The 23,295-nt window shown below is 47.5% G+C and overlaps 1 long non-coding RNA gene across 1 annotated transcript; it reads left to right on the plus strand.

The window, feature by feature from the left end:
* The first annotated feature begins 560 nt into the window (after positions 1–560).
* LOC311606956 lies at positions 561–1,363 on the plus strand. Its single transcript, XR_014782475.1, has 3 exons — positions 561–654; positions 762–1,077; positions 1,255–1,363. It is a non-coding gene; the product is annotated as an uncharacterized lncRNA (long non-coding RNA).
* Positions 1,364–23,295: the final 21,932 nt, after the last annotated feature.

Below are 23,295 nucleotides of genomic sequence, written 5' to 3' on the forward strand. Positions count from 1 at the left end.
TCCAGGCTGCCTTGGTCTTGATACTTTATCACAGCAGCAAAACAGTAACTAATACAGTAACTTTAGTTCTTGTTTGTTTGTCTTGGTAACTTAATTCATTTTTATTTCTATGCATGAGTGTTTGCCGACATGTATGTATATGTACCATATGCATACTTAGTGCCCAAGGAATTCAGAAGAGAGCACCAGGTCCCCTGAAACTGGAGTCGCGCAGTTGCTGCGAGTCACCATGTGGGTGCTGGGAACTGAACCCAAGCCCTCTAAGAGGAGCCAGTGCTCTTGACCACTGAGTCATCTCCCCCCACCCATTCTGTGTTGCTGAGACAAGATGCCAATCTGTCGCCCTAGCCATCCCGGAACTCGTTTTGGACACAAGGCTGGCCTCCAATGTGTGGGTGTCCTGCTGGCTCTGCTTCTAAGAGCTGGGGTTGTAGGGGTGCACCACGCTTCATACGCAGAGCTGATTCTGCCCCCTGTGTTTAAGAGAGATCCTGCAATTACACACCTGCCAAACTGTAGCTTAGATACGGCTGCTAGGATACCTTCCTTCAACAGACGCCGTCAGTGAAAAGTTGAGAGATGAGCAGAGACCGCGGGCCTCTGGGAACTGACACTGACCCACCTCGTCGGTTCTGTGGAACATACAGCCAACATGTAAGTCTGATGGAGCGGTTAATTATCTGTAATTCATTCTGAACACCGTGTTTAAAGCTGGCTTTCTAAGTGACAGCACTACCTAAGTGAAGGATTTTCTCACCCAGGCTACGTGCTAAGAGCTCAAGATTTTAGTAACCGGTGAAGGGTAAAGGCATCTTGCAGCAACAGCAATCAAGAGGCCCTTGTCTGCGAACAAAGATGAATGCAAAGCAACGAAGGAGCTGGCTCCAATTCCAGAGTCGAGAGGCCAAAGCTACTTTCAGGAGCAGCCTAGCCCTGGCACAGCCTCTCGGGTCTAACAACAGATTAAAACCTAGGGAGATTGAATTAATTTTCTTATCTTCAACCCATCAGTCACAAGTCTGTTAAATATTAATGTATCGAGCTAAAATGATCTCCGGTTCTCTAAGAGGTGTCTAGGTAACAGAACTTGAGTACATCAGAAATTAGAAATAGGCTGAACACACACACACACACACACACACACAGAGAGAGAGAGAGAGAGAGAGAGAGAGAGAGAGAGAGGGAGAGTGCATTATATTAACAGACCACTTACTGTGCTATGACAGTAAACATTTTACCCTTTTTTTCTTTCAGTTCTCCTTAGTCCAAACTGGCCTTGAATTCTATATTCTCCTGACTCCACCCACCAAGAGATGCATCACCATACAGTATTCTATTTTTCAAAATATTGCTTTGGAAAAGAAGCAGCTGTAATAAAATGTATATTACCTTAAGATTTGGTTTGGGTTTGGTTTTTCGAGACAGGGTTTCTCTGTATAGCCTTGACTGTCCTGGAGTCATTTTGTAAACCAGGCTGGCCTCGAACTCACAGAGATCCTCCTGCTGGGATTAAAAGGCATGTGCCACCACCGCCCAGCCCTACCTAAAAATTGTGAATGACTCATTCATATGTTTAAACTACACTGAAGAGCAGACAGCTCATTCTGCAAAAGAGACTTTCAGTTTTTAAACTCAGTACATCAGCTCAAGATATGGCCTTTCCTGGTTCTGGCCTGTAATTCCAATACTCAGAAGGCTGAGATGGGAGGAATGTCTGAAATTCTGGGGTAGCCAATGACACAGGGTGAGCCTCTGACTCCAAAACCAGGAGGATACAATGTATAAGAAGCCAAGCATGGTACTCAGCGCAGAGGCAGGGGCATCGGGAGTTCAAGGCCATCCTCAGACACACAGCCCAGCCTCTTCTCCCTTTCTCAGCCACTGTGCTCTGTGTCCTTGCCTGCCTTCCTCGGCCATCAAGTCCCACAACAGTTTCCGAATCAAGTGATTCCTGGCCAAAAAACAAAAGCAAAGTGGCCTCAGTTCTCAATGGAGTCAGATTAAAACTAGTAATAAAAGCATGCCTTTAAAACAGGCATGGTAGTGCCTGCTTTAATCCCAGCACTCAGGAGACAGAGGCAAGATGTTTATGCATTCCAGGGCAAGCCTGGTCTGTGCAGCAAGTTCCAGGCCAACCAGAGCTAAGTAGTCAGAGCCCCACCCCCATCTCAAAACACTGCCCCTCCCCCACCGAAATGGCTTGAGATAAGCATACCGCCGTGAATGCGCAGGCCACCAAGACGTCATAGTGTTGAACACTTATAGTCCTCTGCTTCTATTGTCTCATGTGGCACACCTGTGATCCCAGTACTCGGGAGGCAAATGGATCTCTGTCAGTTGGAGGCCCCCCAGAACAAACCAGGGCTACACGGAGAATGCCTGTCTCGAAAAACAAAACGGAAGGGATCTCATGAAGAAAGTCCATTTAGTAGTGAGGAAGGTGAGATTTATGGAGAGTGAGAAAATTGTTGCCGGGGCTCAAAAACAAGCCACCGTCCTTTAAAAAATGATAAAGCCCGGGCTGGTGGGGGCGGGGCTCAGAGGATAAACATGCTGGCTGTGTTGTGCTGACCTGTAAACTGAGTCTGGGGGCTAGGGAGATGGCTTAGAGGTTAAGAGCACTGACTGCTCTTCCAGAGGTCCTGAGTTCAATTCCCAGCAACCAAATGGTAGCTCACAACCATCTATAATGTGATCTGATGTGCACTGTATACATAATAAATAAATAAATCTTAAAAATAATTTTTAAAAAAAGTCCTCCATCTTTAACAAAAAAAACTGAGTCGGGACTCATGGAAAGGTGGGAGTTGTTCTCTATCCCCCACACGGTCACTGTGGCACAAGCCAGTCTGCTCTCACATACATTAGCACAATTAAACACAATTAAACATAATAGACACAATTAAATTTTATTTTTATTTTTTTTTAATTTTTATATTTTGGCTTTTCGAGACAGGGTTTCTCTGTGTAGCCTTGGCTGTCCTGGACTTGCTCTGTAGACCAGGCTGGCCTCGAACTCAGAGATCCGCCTGCCTCTGCCTCCCGAGTGCTGGGATTAAAGGCGTGGGCCACCATTGCCATTTCTCTTCGTCTTTCACCGACTTGCCTCAGAGAATCCATGCTTCATGCTCCTGTACCTTCTCTCTGAGGCCCCAAAGTGAGGACTTTCTGCTCCGTGTCCGTCCTTGTCGCATGCCGCCACAACATCCACCACACGGCTAGATTCTTTTCCTTTGGGGCCTGGCATCATCGGGCCTCCTCTCTCTTCATGTCCTCCACAGAAACTGGAAATCCACCTAAAGTTATCTTACCCTCTGTTGCTGTCCCCTGAGCCCATGGCTGAAGTCCACATGGCCCCAGAGGGGCAGCAGCACTGTGCATGAGGAGCCCCATCGCCCGTGGCTACCCTGCGGTACTGCCAGATGCGGCCTCTGTCTGGGGCTGTCAGCACTTCTCCCGCGATCTCAGACTCTCTGGGCCCTAGGGAAAAGGAACTCTATTGGGGCTAAGGGTGGAGCCGAGCGGTGGAGAGCTTGCTAAACATGAAGGAGGGAAAGCTCTGGGCTCCGGACCATGAACACACAAGAGAAGGGGGCGGGGGCAATAGGGTCTCATATAGCCCAGGCTAGCCTCCAGCTCACTGCATAGCTGAGGATGTTGATGATGACGCCGGGCTCCTAACCTTCCTGTCTCTACCCCTTACGTACTGAGATCGCAGTTTGAGCCGCTGAAATGAGAATTCTGGAATTCTGATTTCTCTAAAAACAAAACAAAACAAAAACTCAGAAATATTATATGAGTATGTTTTTGTTTTAATCCCAGGTGTGGGGCTAGGCGGCTGCTTTGCAGTAGCTGACTGTGATTTGCTCTGTGATAGTGCTCTGGAAGGGGCGTGGTTTACCAGCTGCAGATAGTTTCTGTGATTGTGTGACGTTGGGAATCCTGGCGTCTTTTAAGAGGTTATGTGTAGGCTCAGTTTCCTTAACAACTATACTTCATTATGAACTTATTAAATGAGCGTACCTCCCTTACGACCCCACTACCCTAGCAGGAGGGAAAGGGGTTTAAGGAAAACCAGAAGGAAACCTTCTGGGTATCAGTTCCTGGGAACGATTCCCCTAACCAAAACCCAGAGAGCCTCAGCCGAAATCCAACGCCTTGAAGCCTGGAGCAGAGCAGTCATGACACAACGAAAAGCCAAACAATAACAAGCCCAGCCTCCTGTTTTGGAGATATATATCCTCTCAGAGTCTGTCCTAGGATGTTTTTCAGCTGGCAAAAACCAAGCCCCCCCCCCAAGAAGTGGTTTGTCTTCTAGTGGATAAACATCACCTGCTCTCTCACAAAACTGCTCCCCATCCCACACTTAGGATCAAAACAAAACCATGTTTACATCCGATACCTATCCCACACTTGGAATCAAAACAAAAAACGTGTTTATTATCTCTGCTACTGGTATGTAAATGCTAGGGCTCTGAGGGTTGTGGTGGATTGTTGGTTGTTGTTGGTCTCTGTTTGTTAAGTAGTCGTGGGCAAAGAGTAAACAAGTAGAAAGTAGATAACCTGGCTTTTAAAGATCGAACTTGCCCCAAGGAACTTGAAGGCCCTAATCAGTCTGAAGTAGTCTAAAAGTAGTAACATTTCCTTTCTGATCCCTGACTTTACTCAGGATCTCTTTCTTTTCCTCTCTATCCCTCTATCCTCCCCCCCCCCCCTTTTTTTTTTAGACAGGGTTTCTCTGTGTAGCCTTGGCTGTCCTGTAGTCTCATTGTAGACCAGGCTGGCCTCGAACTCACAGCGGTCCACGTGCCTCTGCCTCCCGAGTGCTGTGATTAAAGGTGTGCGCCACCACGCCCGGCTCCTTTTCCCCCCTTTTATGTGGTGTTAGAGGATTGAAAAGCTGGAAGAAAAGGGGTGGGGAAGGATGGAAAAAAGAACTCACAAAGTAGCAGCCAGCGACAAGCCACCATAGTGGCCTTTTCCTTTTGTGGGTGTGTCAGGGGGTGTCTTTCGTTTTGTTTTTCTTTTTGGTTTTTGTTTCTTTGGTTTTTCGAGACAGGGTTTCTCTGTGTAGCCCTGGCTGTCCTAGACTCACTTTGTAGACCAGGCTGGCCTCGAACTCACAGCGATCTGCCTGCCTCTGCCTCCTGGGTGCTGGGATTAAAGATGTGCACCACCATGCCCAGCTTCATTTTGGTTTTTTGAGACCGAATCTTTTTTTTTTTAAGATTTATTTATTTGTTTATTTGTTTGTTTATTTATTTATTTACTATGTGTACATGTACATGTGCAGGCCAGAAAAGGGCATCAGATCATCTTAAAGATGGCTGTGAGCCACCATGTAATTGCTGGGAATTGAACTCAGGACCTCTGGAAGAGCAGACAGTGCTCTTAACCTCTGAGTCATCTCTCCAGCCCTGTTGAGACAGAGTCTTAATCTGTAGACCAGGCTAGCCTGCATTTTACTATGTGGTCTGGGCATGCCTCAAACTCTCCATGATCTTCACTCATCTGTCAGGTGCTGGGGTCGCAGACGCAAGCTGCCCACTGCTTGACTTATAAAGAATTTATTTATTTCATTTTATTTTTAGTAAAGGACTAAAGCCACAAGCTCACTCAAGCTAGACTAGAGCTCTGTCAGTGAGCTATGTCCCAGGAACAATGGAAGTTTTGTTATTTTAGTTTTCTGAGACCGGAGTTCTCTGTGTAGGATAGGCTGACCTCAGACCTGCCTCAGACTCCACACTGCTAAGACTATAGTCTTAGCACCCAATAGAGTTTTTAATATTTTTATTATGTGTTTGGTGTGTGTGTGTGTGTTACACTCGTTCCTGTGTGTGTCTGTGTCCAGGCATGTATACATGAATGCATGTACCCCTAGGGTCCAGAAGAGGGCATCAGATCCCCTGGGGCTAGAATTACAGGCAGTTGTGCTCTCATGTTTGCTAGGGATCAAATTTGGGTTCCTGACAAGAATATTAAGAATTTAACCTCGCTGGCTATGGTGGTGAACCCCTGTAATCCCAGTGTTCAGGAGGCAGAGGCAGGCAGATCTCTGTAAGTTTGAGGCCAACCTGGTCTACACAGAGAAACCCTGTCTCAAAAACCCAAAATAAAAATTCTCTTCTGGCCCTTGCCTCATGCCTCTGCAGTGTGTTTTCCTTACCCACAGGTCAGCATACTTCCTGTTACAGAAGTGAACGCATAGAGGGGACTAGCCTAAAAACAAAAGCTTTGAGCTGGACTTTATGGCATATACCTATAACCTCAACACTAGAGAGGCAGCTAAGACTGAGGCAGGAGGATTGCTGCAAATTTGAAGTCAGCCTAGGCGGCACAGTGAGTTTCATGTCATCATAGACTACATAGTGAAAACCTGACTCAAACACACACTCACATTCACACATGTGCGCACACACAGACACACACTCAGTTCCGGCATGGCGGCGCACGCCTTTAATCCCAGCACTTGGGAGGCAGAGGCAGGTGGCTTGCTGTGAGCTCGAGGCCAGCCTGATCTACAAAGTGAGCCCAGGACAGCCAAGGCTACACAGAGAGACCCTGTCTCGAAAAACAAAATAAAACAAACAGACACACACACTCACACATGTACGCACACACACAGACACACATTCACACGCATGCACATGTACACATTGGAGAGACAGCTCAGCTTAGTGGTTAAGAGCGCTGGCTGCCCCATCAAGTTTAGATCCCAGCACCCACTGATGTAACAAGCCAGGTGTCCTCCATGTGCCTCTAACCCCAGCTCCAAGTGAGGGCAGAGATAGGAGAATCATTGGCTCCTAGCACAGACAATGTAAGCCCGGGTTCAGGAAGACTCCCTGCTCCAAAGGAATAGGTGGACCTCGATGCACCTGGTGCCCACTTCCATCCTTCCCACCGGTGGGTGAACACGCGTGCATGGATGCAAAAACAAACACTCACAAAACCCACAAAAGAGCTGGAGGGATGGCTCAGCAGGAAAGAACGCTTGCTTCTGTAGCACAGGTACTGGGTTCAATTCCCTGTCCCCACGTGGTGGCTCACAGCCGCCCACAACTGCACTTGGAGGGGATCTGACACCTGGTCTGACATCTGTGGGCACCAGGAACACATGGTACAGAGACATACATGCAGGCAAAACACTCATGCACACAAAATGAGAGAAAGTATTAAAAAAAAAAAAGAAAGAAAACCCACAAACACAAAACAATAGTGCCATACTACTGTACACCTGTCAGGGTGGGCAAAAAGTCCAGAACACTCACAGTATCTAATGCAGATGAGGATTTGCAGAAACTCCCATTTGGAAGTTCTTGTTTCCTTCCTCCCTTCTTTACTTTCTTTCTGTTTCGTGTGTGTGTGTGTGTGTGTGTGTGTGTGTGTGTGTGTGTGTGTATGTGTGTATGTGTGTGTGTGTGTGTGTGTGTATATGTGTGTGTGTGTTTGAGGAAGAATATCTCAGTGTAGCGAGGTTTGCCCTACACTTGCTAGCAAGGCAGACTTTGAACTCATGATCCCATGATCTAAGTCTCCTGGGACGCTGGAACTACAGGCTAGTGCCACCGGGCCCACCTCTGATGGTTTCTTATAAAATGGAAAAGTGCTGCACAGGGTAGCTCACTCCTTTAATCCCAGGACTCCTGAGGCAAAGACAGAGGGATCTCTGAGTTTGAGGCCAGCCTGGTCTACAGAGTGAGTTACAGGGCAGCCAGGGCTACACAGAGAAACCCTGTCTCCAAAAAATAAATAAATAAATAAATAAAATAAAATAAAGAAGAAGAAAAAAGAAAAAGAAAGAAAGAAAATGTGTTTCCACAAAAAGAAAATATCTAAAACAAACCCAAACAAACACCAACAAAAATATGCCAGGCGGTGGTGGCACATACTTTTAATCCTAGCACTCAAGAGACAGAGGCAAGGCAGGTATTTTTAGTTCGAGGCCAGCCTGGTCTACAGAGTGAGTTCCAGGCCAGCCAGGGCTACAAAGAGAAACCCTGTCTCAAAAGACATAAATAAATAAATACTTGTAGGCACGTACTTTTTCATCTATTTTATTTGGGTTTCTTATACCTCTCCCTCTCTTCACCCCAATCCCTTCCAACACCCCAATACCAGGTAAGAGAGAAAGGTTAGTGGGGTTCAGGGGCATAGCTCTCTTTGACTACTTCTTGCTGGTTAAGGTGGTCAGGTTCCTTGGGGCAAGGAACCCCCCAAGTGTTCCCCCAACTTTATCTTCTCATTAAACCGCAGCAGCAACAACCAGGAGCAGCGGGGGGGGGGGGGGGGGGGGTGCAGCAGCAACCTTCTTTTTCAGAGCCCCTCACCCCACCCCCACCCCCGGCCCCTCTCTCACCCCCACCCCCACCCCCGGCCCCTCTCTGGGTTCTTGCATTTATTTCCTCTTGAAGTCCTCAGAATTAAACTGGCAAAGATCACACCCTTCTCAGAGCCAGCAGGAGGCAAATAGTCTCTCCTGTTGTGTTCAACCCGTAGGGGGGGGGGGGGCCCAGCTCCTCCCACACCTGGGATCAAAACTAACACATGATCACGTAACAGAACTGAGGTTTTCGTTTGGCTTGTTTTTTGAGACGGGGTCTCTCTGTGTAGCCTTGGCTGTCCTGGACTCACTTTGTAGACCAGGCTGGCCTCAAACTCACAGGGATCCGCCTGCCTCTGCCTCCCGAGTGCTGGGATTAAAGGCGTGTGCCACCAGGCCCGGCTTGGAATGGTTTTTTTTTTCCCTCATGTGTGTCTGTTCACTGTGTCTGTGCCTCCTGTCTGCAGAGTCAGAGGAGGGCGTTGGACTCCTGAGACCTGGAGTTACAGATGGCTGTGAACCAACATGTGAGTGTTGAGATGCAAACCTAGGTCCCTTTGAAGCGCAGCCAGTGCTCCTAAGCACAGGGCCATCTCTCCAGCCTCTTGGCCCATTCCTCTTTCTGGGGCGGAGCATCCGCCTGAAGCTATAGCTCATGTTTTCTGGGCTAGGCTGGAAGCCAGCAACCCCCAGGGACGTCCAGCTCTGCTCCACTCAGAGCTGGGGTTTGCAGGTGTGTGGTGAGCACGCAGCTTCTTATACAGGAATCAGGATCTGAACTGCTGTCCTGGGGTGGTGAGGTAAGCCCTCTTAAACGCTGCTCACTCTACCCACAACTCCCAACTTGATTCAAAGTGAAGGTTGACTTCACTTTGAACTGTATGTAGTGGCACTTTTCCTCAGCATCATGCAGTTTACTGATCAGGACTGTTTATACGTTAAACACTTGGTGTGTAAGTATGTGTGTGTGTGTGTGTGTGCACGTGCGTGTGTTCATGGAGGCCAGAAGAAGATGTCGGATTATATACAAATGTGAGCTACCCGATGTGAGCACTGGGTACTCTCCTCCTCTGGAAGAGCGCCAAACACTGTTTTGTTTTGTTTTGTTTTGTTTTCTTTCCGGAGAGGGGCTGGTTTTCCAAACATGGTTTCTCTGTGTAGCTTTGGCTGTCCTGGACTTGCTTTGTAGCCCAGGCTGGTCCCTAACTCACAGAGATCAGCCTGCCTCTGCCTCCCGAGTGCTGGGATTATAGGCTGGGTTTTTAGTTGTTGTTTTTTCGAGACAGGGTTTCTCTGTGTAGCCTTGGCTGTCCTGGACTCACTTGGTAGACCAGACTGGCCTCGAACTCACAGCGATCCACCTGCCTCTGCCTCCGGAGTGCTGGGATTAAAGGCGTGTGCCACCACGCCCGACGGTGGGTTTTTTTGAGACAGGATCTCACCAAGTTATTCTGGCTGACCTGGAACTGGCTGTGTAGACCAGACGGGCCTCAGACTCATAAAGATCCAGGTGCCTGAGCCTCCCAAATGCTGGGATTAAAGGTGTGCGCCACCCACCCAGTCCATCCTCCTGTTTTTAAGCAATGTGTTATGGAAGACGCACGGTCTCTAACTGAGCATGCGCAGAAAGTTGTCTGCTTTTGCGTGCAAGGAGTCGTCTTCTTTAAGATTTATTTACTTATGTTCTGCTTGCATGTACACCTGCAGGCCAGAGGAGGGCACCAAATCTCATTATAGATGGTTGTGAGCCACCACGTGGTTGCTGGGAATTGAACTCAGGACTTTTGGAGACGCAGCCAGTGCTCTTAACCTCAGAGCCATCTCTCCAACCCGCAAGGAGTCTTCTATACAAATTTGTACACAACTTCTTCAGTGACCGCTGCTGCTTCCTTCACTTCTTTGGGATTAGTGCCAAGGCTCGCCTTACATAAGTAATAAAATAACTTTAGGTTTTGGTTGTGCATATCGACTTTGCTTTTCCCAGAGGAGGGCTGAGCGGTGTAGGGTTACAATTATGCATTGATCAGAATCCTTACAATGGAGGACTTCACATTTCATACGCGCGTCTGCCATTTGAGGTTTGATTTTAAGCTCTGAAATAATACACCGGTGTGTCTACTTGCTTTATTTTGTATTTTGTATTTTGTATTGCAGCGACTCAGATAAAAACATATTCTAGTCGGGCGTGGTGGCACACACCTATAAATCCAGAACTCTAGATAGGTAACGGCAGGTGAGACCCTGTCTCAAAATAAACACGCCTGTTAGACCCCTTTGCTGTGCTTGAACCTCACTTGTTTCTTCTTACTTGGAAAAATCCTTGGGAACTACAGAAGAGCTCTTCTTGGGGAACAGCAAGTTTTAAAAAATAGGGATGCAACAACAGTATATGTTGTGAGCTAACTAGCCGGCGGAGCAGGGGAAACCCCAGGCCCATTTTAGATCGCCCAAAGCAGAGGAGGAGACTTAGGTGGTTAGCCAGAGGCTGCCCGCGGACAATGAGAGGAAACCCCGAACAATCGGCCCCTCCACCTCTGCTCTGGGAGGGGCTGCTGCCGCGAGGGCGGGAGTGGCTCACGTCAGTGGAGCACAGGGATTAGAAATTACCTCGGAGAAGCTTTCAGATCTTTTCCTTGGATTCTAAATGTGGCTGTGGGAAGAGACGTAGATCAGCCCCAAAACCAGGCACTTCTCCCGACCCCATTTTCTAACTGAGCTGCCACGAGATGGGGTCGCTGAAGATGGCGGCCTTCCGTTAGTCTCTTTCTTTTTCTTTCGTATTATTTTTTTCACTTTTTGTTAGAATCTCACGAAGGCCAGGCTGGGCTGAAGCTTGCTACGTAGCTGAGGATGACCCTGATTTTCCTGGGTCCTTTTTGCTTTTTATACTTTTGCTGCTATCTCCTAAGCACTGAGATTCCAGACAATCTGTTTTGTTGTTTGGTTTGGTTTTGGTTTTTCAAGACAGGGTTTCTCTGTGTAGCCTTGGCTATACTGGACTCGCTTTGTAGACCAGGCTGGCCTTGAACTCACAGCAATCCGATCCGCCTGCCTCTGCCTCCTGAGTGCTGGGGTTAAAGGCATGCGCCACCATGCCGGCTATATATGCATCAAATGTATGAGAGAAGTCATAAAATCTTTTCGTTGAGAAAGCTGCTCTTAAGCCTGCATGATGCACTCTCAGTCCAGGCTGGCCAGATCTGCAGAGCAAGACCTTGTCTCCAGAAAGAGAGAGAGAGGAGGGAGGAAGGGAGGGGGAGAGAGAGACAGAGACAGAGACAGAGAGAGACAGAGACAGAGACAGAGAGAGACAGAGACAAAGACACAGAGAGAGCGCTGGGCGTGGAGGCAGAGGCAGGCAGTGAGTCTTTGAGTTTGAGGACAGCCTGGTTTACAAAGTGAGTTCCAGGACAGCCACACACTATAACCCCAGCTCATGGGACATAAACGCAGAAGGATCAAGAGTTCAAGGCCAGCCGGGCGTGGTGGCGCATGCCTATAATCCCAGCACTCGGGAAGGAAAGGCAGTCCGATCGCTGTGAGTTCGAGGCCAGCCTGATCTGCAATGCGACTCCAGGACAGCCAAGGCTATACAGAGAGACCCGGTCTTGGGGAAAATAAATAAATAAATAAATAAATAAATAAATAAATAAATAAATAAAAATAAAAAGGAGTGAGGGAAAACAGACACATAAGAAAACGCTTACATTAAAGAGAAGTCAGAAAAGGAAAAAAAGAAAAAAAAAGAGAAGTCAGGAATTCATCTGCTCAGAGTGTTTTTTCTGTCATTGATAAATATGGCAGCAATGAACAACGCATTTGATAGAACAGGCCCACCCTGATTGGAGATTAGGATATGAGGTTATGAGTTGGATTGCCATGAGGGGAACGGGTTACTTTATGCAAAAAAACAACACCAAATCCTGACATATTTTTCCTTTTCAATCAGGAAAACCAAAGGCAATTGAAAAGAGAGGAATACATTATGAACATTTTCACACTCAGTAGTCTATATCATTGATTTTAAAACAGTTCTGTACCATTTGTTTATATGCACATCTGTGTGTGTACATCAAACGATGGCTTTCAGGAGCTGGTTCTGGATTCTGAAGATAAGACTCAGGTCAGGTGTCAAGCTTGGTGGAAAACACCTGTACCTGAGCCATCCCACCAGCCCTAACACCTGTACCTGAGTCATCCCACCAGCCCAAACACCTGTACCTGAGCTATCCCACCAGCCCAAACACCTGTACCTGAGCCATCCCCCCAGCCCAAACACCTGTACCTGAGTCATCCCACCAGCCCAAACACCTGTACCTGAGCCATCCCACCAGCCCAAACACCTGTACCTGAGCCATCCCACCAGCCCAAACACCTGCACCTGAGCTATCCCACCAGCCCAAACACCTGTACCTGAGCCATCCCACCAGCCCAAACACCTGTACCTGAGTTATCCCACCAGCCCAAACACCCGCACCTGAGCTGAGTCATCCCACCAGCCCAAACACCTGTACCTGAGCCATCCCACCAGCCCAAACACCTGTACCTGAGCTATCCCACCAGCCCAAACACCTGTACCTGAGCCATCCCAGCAGCCCAAACACCTGTACCTGAGCTGAGCCATCCCACCAGCCCAAACACCTGTACCTGAGCCATCCCCCCAGCCCAAACACCTGTACCTGAGCTGAGCCATCCCACCAGCCCAAACACCTGTACCTGAGCTATCCCACCAGCCCAAACACCTGTACCTGAGCCATCCCACCAGCCCAAACACCTGTACCTGAGCTATCCCACCAGCCCAAACACCTGTACCTGAGCCATCCCACCAGCCCAAACACCTGTACCTGAGCCATCCCACCAGCCCAAACACCTGTACCTGAGCCATCCCACCAGCCCAAACACCTGTACCTGAGTTATCCCACCAGCCCAAACACCCGCACCTGAGCTGAGTCATCCCACCAGCCCAAACACCTGTACCTGAGCCATCCCACCAGCCCAAACACCTGTACCTGAGCTATCCCACCAGCCCAAACACCTGTACCTGAGCCATCCCACCAGCCCAAACACCTGTACCTGAGCTGAGCCATCCCACCAGCCCAAACACCTGTACCTGAGCCATCCCCCCAGCCCAAACACCTGTACCTGAGCTGAGCCATCCCACCAGCCCAAACACCTGTACCTGAGCTATCCCACCAGCCCAAACACCTGTACCTGAGCCATCCCACCAGCCCAAACACCTGTACCTGAGCTATCCCACCAGCCCAAACACCTGTACCTGAGCTATCCCACCAGCCCAAACACCTGTACCTGAGCCATCCCACCAGCCCAAACACCTGTACCTGAGCCATCCCACCAGCCCAAACACCTGTACCTGAGCCATCCCACCAGCCCAAACGCCTGTACCTGAGCTGAGCCATCCCACCAGCCCAAACACCTGTACCTGAGCCACCACCACCACTACCATCACCCTGCCGAAACAAGACTTTATTCCTTTAAAGATTTATTTATTTATTATGTTTACAGTGTTCTGCCTGAAGGCCAGAAGAGAGATCTCCTTATAGATGGTTGTGAGCCACCATGTAGTTGCTGGGAACTGAACTTAGCACCTTTTATCCTGAGTTCTAGATATAGTAGTATTCAATTAATGTGAATCAAATTCTACTCTTCTTACCCTTTGTGTGTGTGTGGTTTTTCAAGGCAGGGTTTCTCCGTGTAGCCTTGGCTGTCCTGGACTCTCTTTTTGGACTGGGCTGGCCTCGAACTCATAGCGATCTGTCTGCCTCTGCCTCCGGAGTGCTGGGATTACAGGCGTGCGCCACCACGTCCAGCAAGAATCAAATATTATACCCTTAACAACCCACTAAGGCAAATGGCTCTAGCTAGGTGTCACGGCACATGTTGGCAGTCCCAGGAGGAAAAGGCAAGGGAATCCTGTGAGTTCAAGGGCAGCCTTATCTGCATACCACTCAAGGCAGCACAGTCAGACCCTGGCTCAAAACAACCACCAAAAACCAAATAAACAGGTAATTCGAAATTAGGTGTGTGAGTACAGGCCTATAATTCCAGCACTTGGGATGTGTAGTGGAGGGATGATCACAAGGTTAAATACACCATGGGCTACGTGAGATTTTACAAACAGACCAGGCCCGGCATCCCACCACCACCCATTTCCTCTTCAGATACAGTTTCACTCTAGTACTGGCTGTGTGACTCCGCATGGCCTCAAACTCGGAGCCATCATCCCGGGTTAAAGGCGTGTACTGCTACCCCCAGCTCCAGCATAATTTCTTTCTTTCTTTTTTTTTTTTATAATTTATTTATTTTTATTTTATGTGCATTGGTGTTTTGTCTGCATGTGTGTCTATGTGAGGGAGTCAGATCTTGGAGTTACAGTTGTGAGCTGCCATGCGGGTGCTGGGAATTGAACTCAGGACCTTTGGAAGAGCAGTCTGTGCTCTTAGCCCCTGAGCCCTCTCTCCAGCCTCCTCGAGCATAATTTCTTAATCCCAAGGGAATATTGGCTGTGACCTTTAATTAGACTTATAAAAGATACTACTACAGAGTGGGAAAACCAAGAAAGAAAACAAGCAATTAAGACAACCTGGTGAGTTTTTAATCCCAGCACTCAGGAGGCAGCCAGCTGTGACTCGAGGCCAGCCTGGTACAGAGTGAAACCAGGACAGCCAGGACTGCACAGAGAAACCCTGTCTTGGGGAAAAAAAAAAAAACTTGGAGGCAGAGGCAGGTGGATTGCTGTGAGTTCGAGGCCAGTCAAGGCTACACAGAGAAACCCTATCTCCAAAAAAAAAAAAAAAGAAAGAAAGAAAAAAAAGACTCAACCTGACCAGAGGGTAGGATAATGGACGCATTGTGAGGCCAAACTAAGCCATCCTGGCAGTCGAAATGGCTACCGATGGGTGAGGTGGAACAGAGCTAGCAAGTACCTCAGGGGCAGAGTGCTTGCAAGCATGAGACCCTTGATACAATCCTCAGTGTCCCCCTGAAGAAAATGATAAGTGGGTACCCAGGCTAATCCTCTCACTCGGGAGGCAGAGGCTGGTGGATGGCTGTGAGTTCGAGGCCAGCCTGGTCTACAAAATGAGCCCAGGACAGCCAGGGCTACACAGAGAAACTGTGTCTCAAAAAACCAATAATAATAATAATAATAATAATAATAATAATAATAAGAAGAAGAAGAAGAAGAAGAAGAAGAAGAAGAAGAAGAAGAAGAAGAAGAAGAAGCAGAAGAAGAGGGGACAGGCGGCTGGAATGGCAGCATTTCTCCTCCTATCCTCAGAGTCCCAGTCAGGGTTCAAGGGCCTAGCACTGTAACAGGAAACAAGACAGAGAGGTTGAGACCCTCCTGGGGGAAGTAAGGCAGAAGAAAATAATGAAATAAGAAAAATGAGAGAAGCCGGGGGTGGTGGCGCAAGCCTTTAATCCCAGCACTTGGGAGGCGGAGGCAGGTGGATCGCTGTGAGTTCGAGGCCAGCCTGGTCTACAAAGTGAGTCCAGGACAGCCAAGGCTACACAGAGAAACCCTGTCTGGAATAAAAAAAGAATGAAAAAAAGAAAGAAAAATAAAAGTGAGAGAAGATGGAGAGCAGTGTGCTGAGAGAAGCGCCCTCCTGATGAGGTGGCATTTGAGTGAAAGGACAGGAGGAGCTCAGGAGGAGGGATGGCATATGCAGGAGCCCTGAGGTTGGCTGTAGTGGATGGAGACCCGTGCAGCCAGAGATCGTGGGTGACAGCTATTTGGGGGGCAGGGGGAACAAGGGGAACCCAGCGTGCATCCCAAAGGACTCTGAGGATCTTCAAGGAAATGACTGTGGCCTTAGAAGGAAAATGTCAGAGCTGGGTTGGGGCATACCAATAGAGGGAGGCTTTGAGCATTCTAGGCAAGTGCGCTGCCAGCTGAGCTGAGTGCCCCGCCCCCCACCTCCCCAACCCGTGCACGGTTTACTTATTCATTTTTCTATTTTTACAAACTAGCAACTGAACTAGTCTTCTAGTTTCTCACCAGGTTATCTAAGTTTTAGACTAATCATTCCCTAGGTGTTTGTATGACCCTGAATGGGTGACTTAGCACTGTGCCTCAGTTTCCTTATCAGTTAAGTTGCATCAGCCTCATAGGAATGATGTGAGAATTAACTGAATTGCTGTAAATACGCCGCACACAGCGACGCTAGCACTCGGGAGGAGCGGCAGGAGACCGGGAGCAGGTTGGAGGGTTCCATCAGCAGAGCGAGAAGATTTAAGTTCTAATACCAGCACCCACACTTAAGAAGAAAAAAAAAAGCTAGTATTGTATATGGTGGTGTGCGCCTTTAGTCCTAGCACCCAAGAGGTAGGGCACATAGATCTCTGTGGGTTCCAGACCAACCTGGACAACATAGCAAAGTCCAGGCCAGCCAGCGCTACGTGTTGAGACCTTTCTCCCAAAGCTGGAAGTGTTGGCAGTGTGTGTGTGTGTGTGTGTGTGTGTGTGTGTGTGTGTGTGTGTGTGTGTGTGTAGATGTTGGAGATAGATAGATATTGATATAGATGTATATACATAGATATATATTTATATATATTGGCTAACACTGGGAAGAAGAGACAGTCAGATCCTCAGCTTGTTAGCTAGCCAGCTTAGCCAAAAAGTTAAGTTTCAGGGTCAGTGAAAGACCTTTCAAGGAAATAAGGCATAGAACCATAAAGAAAGACAGACAGACAGACAGACAGACAGACAGACACACACACACACACACACACACACACACACACACACACACACTCACGCAGACCAACAGAGGAATGCCCCAGATGCCAACCTCTATCCTCCAGGGTTGCCTCCAAACACACACTAAACCAGAGCAAACAGAAGAGAAGTTCAAGGTCACCTTGCTTCAATAACAACAAGTTCAAGTCTCCCTCCTGTATCAGAAAAGAAAGAGGAGTCAGGCCCGGTGACACACTCCTGGCATCTCAGGACTTCAGAGGCAGAAGCAGGAGAGTCACAGGAAGTCCAAGGTCAGTCTTGTCTTCCTATCAGGTTCTCAGTAGCTAAGGGCACGAGCTGCTCCTGCACAGGACGAGTTTCATGCCGAGCACCAGCACCAGGAGGCTCACAGCGCTCCGTGACGCCAGCTCTATGAGCATATGAGCCTCTGGCCTCCTTGAGCACAGAACTCCAGTGTGTATACCACATACACAGACCCACACATGAGCAGAATTAAATAAAAACAAGCTGAGCCTAGTGGCACACAGCATTCAGAAGGCAGAGACAGGTGGGTCTCCATGAGTTCAAGGCCAACCTGGTGTATATAGTGAGTTCCAGGGCCACATGAGGAGACCCTGTCTCATTAGTACTGCTACTGCTGCTGCTGCTACTACTACTACTACTACTACTACTACTACTACTAATAATAATAATAATAATAATAATAATAATACAACAACAACAACAACAACAACAACAACAACAATAATAATAATAATAATAATAATAATAATAATAATAAAAATTTAAAACCAGTGAGAGGAAGAAGAGAATTAAAACGTCGTTTTTTTGTTTTTTGTTTTTTTTTTGTTTTTTTTTTAGTTTTTCAAGACAGGGTTTCTCATGTAGCCCTGGCTGTCCTGAACTTGCTTTGTAGACCAGGCTGGTCTCGAACTCACAATGATCCGCCTGCCTCTGCCTCCTGAGTGTGGTAATCAAAAGTGTGCACCACCCCGCCCAGCAAAAATAAAACCTTTTGAACTGAAGGCAAAATGCTCAACCTCCCTTATCATGAAAAAAAAAAAAACAAAAAAAACGTAGTGGTGCCATTTTTATCCTTCAGATTGGCAAGGTACCAGAAGTTTCTTAAGACTGCTGAGACACCATGGGAAACAGGAGCTCTCCCCTAATGCTGCTGGGAGTGTAAACTGATTTAATCCCCAAAAGAGGCCAATTTGGCAAAGTCTGTCAAAATTACAAATGCATATACCCTTTGACCCAAGAATACCACTCCTAAGAATCTCTTCTTCAGATGTGTTCCACACGTGCTAATTGATCTAAGAGCAAGGCTATTCATCACAGCCGTGCTCGAAAAGCAAAACCTTGGAACTAATCCAGAGGAGTTGGTGAGCAAAGGCTGGTCTGCCCATTAGACGGACTACTACACCACCAAAAAAGCAATGTGCTGTGCCAGAGCGGGAAGGGGATGTCTAGAAGCCTGATGTGAGGAACCACACTCTTAATCCAGCACTTGGAAGCCCAAGGCAAAAAGTTGACACTGTCCGGGGCAGCCTGGCAAGGTTCAAAACCAGCTAGTGATATAGAGCAAGACCTTCTTAAAAAAAAAAAATTCAAACCAAGCCAGGCGTGGTGGCACACACCTTTAATCCCAGCACTCAGGAGGCAGAGACAGGCAGATCCCTGAGTTCGAGGCCAGCCTGGTCTACAAATTGAGTCCAGGACAGCCAGGGCTACACAGAGAAACCCTGTCTCAAAAAAAAAAAAAATCAAACCAAAGGGCTGGCACCATAGCTCAGTGGGGAAAGATACCTGCAAAGCTTAAAAACCTGAGTTCAACACCTGGGACACATATGGTAGAAAGAGAAAACCAACTCCCCAAAGTCATCCTCTGACGTTCTAAGGAGAACACACACACACACACACACACACACACACACACACACACACACTTAGAATAAATAAATACCAAACTAAAACAAAGATCTTTGGGATAGCTCAGTAGGCCTGGAATGGTAGCACACACCGATAATCCCTAACTCTAGGAGCCAAAAGGCTTAGGCAGGAAGATTGCCATCAAGTCTAGCCTAGCCTGGGCTACATCCCAAATATCAAGTTAGTTGGGACTAGATATCAAGACCAGTCTCAATAAATAAATGACTATTTTAAAAAATCACTAACTGAGTCGGGCATGGTGGTGCACATCTTTAATCCTAGCACTTGGGAGGCAAAGGCAAGTGGATCTCTGTGAGTTTGAGGCCAGCCTGGTCTACAAAGGGAGTCCAAGACAGCCAGGGCTACACAGAGAAACCCTGTCTTGAAAAACCTAAAAGAAAGAAAGAAAGAAAGAAAGAAAGAAAGAAAGAAAAAACAAAAAACCAAAACAAACCACTAACTGAATAAATGAACAAGGTTTAGAAAAATGTTTGTGATATATTACCATTTTTGAGGGGGAAAAAAACTGGCAAAATAATATATAATACCATTTGTGTATTCATGAGGCAATTCTGCAGTGACATTTCTTACATTACAAGGCAATTACAATAGGCCTACTTTTTTTTTTTTTCAAGACAGGGTTTCTCTGTAAAGCCCTGGCTAACAGGCCTACTTTTTTTTTTTTTAAAGATTTATTTATTTATTATTATACAGTGTTCTGCCTCCATGTACACCGGCACACTAGAAGAAGACATCAGATCACATTGTAGGTGGTTATAAGCCACCATGTGGTTGCTGGGAATTGAACTCAGGACCTTTGGAAGAGCAGGCGGTGCTCCTAACCTCTGAGCCATCTCTCCAGCCCTAGGCCTACTTTTTAATCTGAGTCCAAACCAGTGGGCAGATAAGAATCGGGCATGTTTTGGTTTTAGTTTTTGGAGTATTTTGTTGTTTTTCCCCTGAGACAGGGTTTTCTGTATAGCCCTGGCTGTCCTGGATTCGCTTTGTAGACCAGGCTGGCCTCAAACTCACAGAGATTCGCCTGCCTCTGATTCTTGAGTGCTGGGATTACAGGCATGCGCCACCACACCGGGCTCTTGATGTTAGTTTTCTTGAGCCAGTGTTCTGCTGTAGACCAGCTCTATGTTAAATTTGCTATATAGCCCAGGCCAGCCTTGAACTCCTGATCCTCCTGCCTCCCCTCCTCAGGTAGAGCAGAAACTCTTTTAACATATTTAAATGATGAGAATACATGCTCTACTCAAAGGAAATGTGGCAAAGATATGTTTAAGTGGGTCACTGGGGGCCCCTTTGGAAGTAGTCACATGGGCCTAGTGAGGTGACTATGCACAAATACACAGGACTCACAGCAGGGTATTGCTGGTGTGTGTGTGTGTGTGTGTGTGTGTGTGTGTGTGTGAGAGAGAGAGAGAGAGAGAGAGAGAGAGAGAGATCCTATTTTGGACCCAGATGGACCAGATACAGAGGATGCAAAAAAATATAGTGGTGGCTTTGATTTCTAGGCTTATTTATTCATATGGACTTATATATCTGAGGGCTTTGCCTGACTATATGCATTGCATCATGCACAGGTCTAATGCTGCATAAATCAGAAGAAGGTGTCAGACCTCCTGATATTGGAGTTACAGATTATGTGTGTGAACCAAGCCCAGGTCCTCCGCAAGAAAAGAAAGAGCTCTTAACAGGAGAGCCATCTCCCTAACCCTTTGGGCAAGTATCTTATCCAACCAAAAGCAGTTGTCACAAGGATTGATGAAGAGAGACAATGTCTAAAGGATTTGGATCAGAGCCTGGGCCCAGCCTGGGCTGAGTAGAACACTCTTTTGTGTTTCTGAGAGTCTGGTGCGCGCGCCTCTCTCTTCCAGCCCTGGTGTTCTTGGTAGAGGCTTCACTGCAAGTCTGGTCCCTGTGAAAGCAAACACCACTATCTTGCTTATCTCTGCTTCCCTGGGGGCTGCCACCACTGCCGGTCACACAGCACACCATGGTGGGCACATCATTCTTTAATTTAATCTACTCAAGAGATGCCTCGGGCTGGAGAGGTGGCTCAGAGGTTAAGAGCTCTGGCTGCTCTTCCAAAGGTCCCGAGTGCAATTCCCATCAGCCATGTGGTGGCTCACAACCATCTATAATGAGATCTGGTGCCCTCTTCTGGTGGGCAGGCAGAACACTGTATACTAATTAAAAACAAACAAACCAAACAAATCTTTAAAAGAAAAAAAGAGAGAGAGAGGGCTAGAGAGATGCCTCCAACAGCTTTACCACATCAGTAAGCAAGTGTGTAGGTCTGGCAGAGGCACAAAGCTCAGAAAGTGAGGAACACCAGACTAAAGCCAGACTTCATCTGGAGTAGTGTGATTTCTTGGTCCAGTGAGAAAGCTCAACAAGTAAAGGAGTTTGTCACCAAGACTGTCAACCTGGTTCAAACCCCAGGGTCCACATACTGGAAGCAGAGAACCAGCTTCCTCAAGTTGTCCTGTGACCTCCACAGTCGTATTCCTGTGTGCACGTGCACACAAACCCATACACACATGCACACATGCACACACACACACACACACACACACACACACGCACACACACACATGCACACACACGCGTGCCACAAATAGGCAAATAATAAAATTTATTATAATTTTATTGCATGATATAAACCACATTGCCCTTACTCATTCCTCTCGTGTTGGGCACCTCGCTTGACCCCATAGCTAAACTGTAGTGAGTGGTGCTGCATCAGACATGGGTCCGCAAGTTATCTGTGGTATGTTGCCTGGGTGCCCTTTGACTGGGTTATATGAAATATCTATTATTAGTTTTTATTTTTTTAGAAATGCCATAGCCTTCCATAGAAACTGGACTAGCTCACAGTGCCCTCAGCACTGTATAAAGATTTTTCTCTTGCACACAAGCTCACCCCCATTTGTTTTCTTCTGTAGCTGATGACCTTGAACTACAACACTCCTTCCTCTGCCCCCTAAGGTATCACCGCATCCAATGCAAGTGGCCCAGGAATCCAGCTCAGGGCTGTGTGGGTGGCAGCCAAGCTCTCCACCAAGGGAGCCACATTCTCATCCTTGTTTCTTGTTCTTTGTTGTAACAAGTCTCACTCTTTTGTCATCGTCATCGTAATTGTTGTTTTTCTGGAGACAGGGTTTCTCTGTGCAGCTTTGGCTGTCCTGGACTCACTTTGTAGAACAGGCTGGCCTCGAACTCACAGAGAGCCACCTGCCTCTGCCTCCCAAGTACTGGGGTTAAAAGTGTGTGCCACCACCACCCAAGTACAAGCCTCACTTTTGGTTTATTTTGAGACAGGGCCATCCCCATCACACCAGGTTTTATGTTTTACTGGGATCAGCCTGGTCTACAGAGTGAGTTCCAGAACCGTCAGGGCTACACAGAAACCCTGTCATGATTTTCTTTCTTTCTTTCCTTCTTTCTTTCTTTCTTTCTTTTTTTGGTTTTGGTTTTTCAAGACAGGGTTTCTCTGTGTAGCCTTGGCTGTCCTGGACTCGCTTTTTAGACCAAGCTGGCCTCGAACTCACAGTGATCCACCTGCCTCTGCCTCCTGAGTGCTGGGATTAAAGTCTTGCGTCACCACCGCATGGCACTGTTAGTTATTTTGTTGTTATACTTTTGGGTTTGTTTGTTTGTTTTCGAGGCAGGGTTTCTCTGTGTGTCCTTGGCTGTTCTGGACTCACTTTGTAGACCAGGCTGGCCTCGAACTCACAGTGGTCTGCCTGCCTCTGCCTCCCGAGTGCTGGGATTATAGGTGTGCACCACTATGCCCTGCTTGGTTTTGTTTTGTTTGGAGTTTTTTTTTTTTAATTAAAGAAAAGAATACAATAATTCCCCCCCCCCCCCCAGATAGGATTTCTCTGTGTAGTCCTGGCTGTCCTGGACTCACTTTGTAGACCAGGCTGGCCTTGAACTAAGAATACAATAACTTTAAGCTTTATTTTTACTTCACGTGTTTGGGTGTTTTGTCTGCAGGGACGTCTGCTCACCGCACCCATGCATGCCTTTGGAGGCCAGAATTTCAAACGAGCGCCACATTTACACAATTGTCATTCCTCCCTTCTATGTATGTATACACCCCACTGAGTCCGCTGTACCCGCCCTCTTCTGCAGTGTCTCATGGTTGTGGATGGATTAGGTGGGGCTGAGCCCTGGTGTCCGCACTCTGGCCAGCTGGGGTCGCTGCAGTAGGAAGAAGCACTTTGGAAAGAGGCGAGGGCTGCGCTCATCTGTGAGTGGAAGGGTGGCGCTTTAGAACACTGTCAGGGCTACAGTGATTTAG

The sequence above is a fragment of the Acomys minous genome, assembly GCF_964271855.1.
Source record: "Acomys minous genome assembly, chromosome: 10".
NCBI classification, from domain to species: Eukaryota; Metazoa; Chordata; class Mammalia; order Rodentia; family Muridae; genus Acomys; species Acomys minous.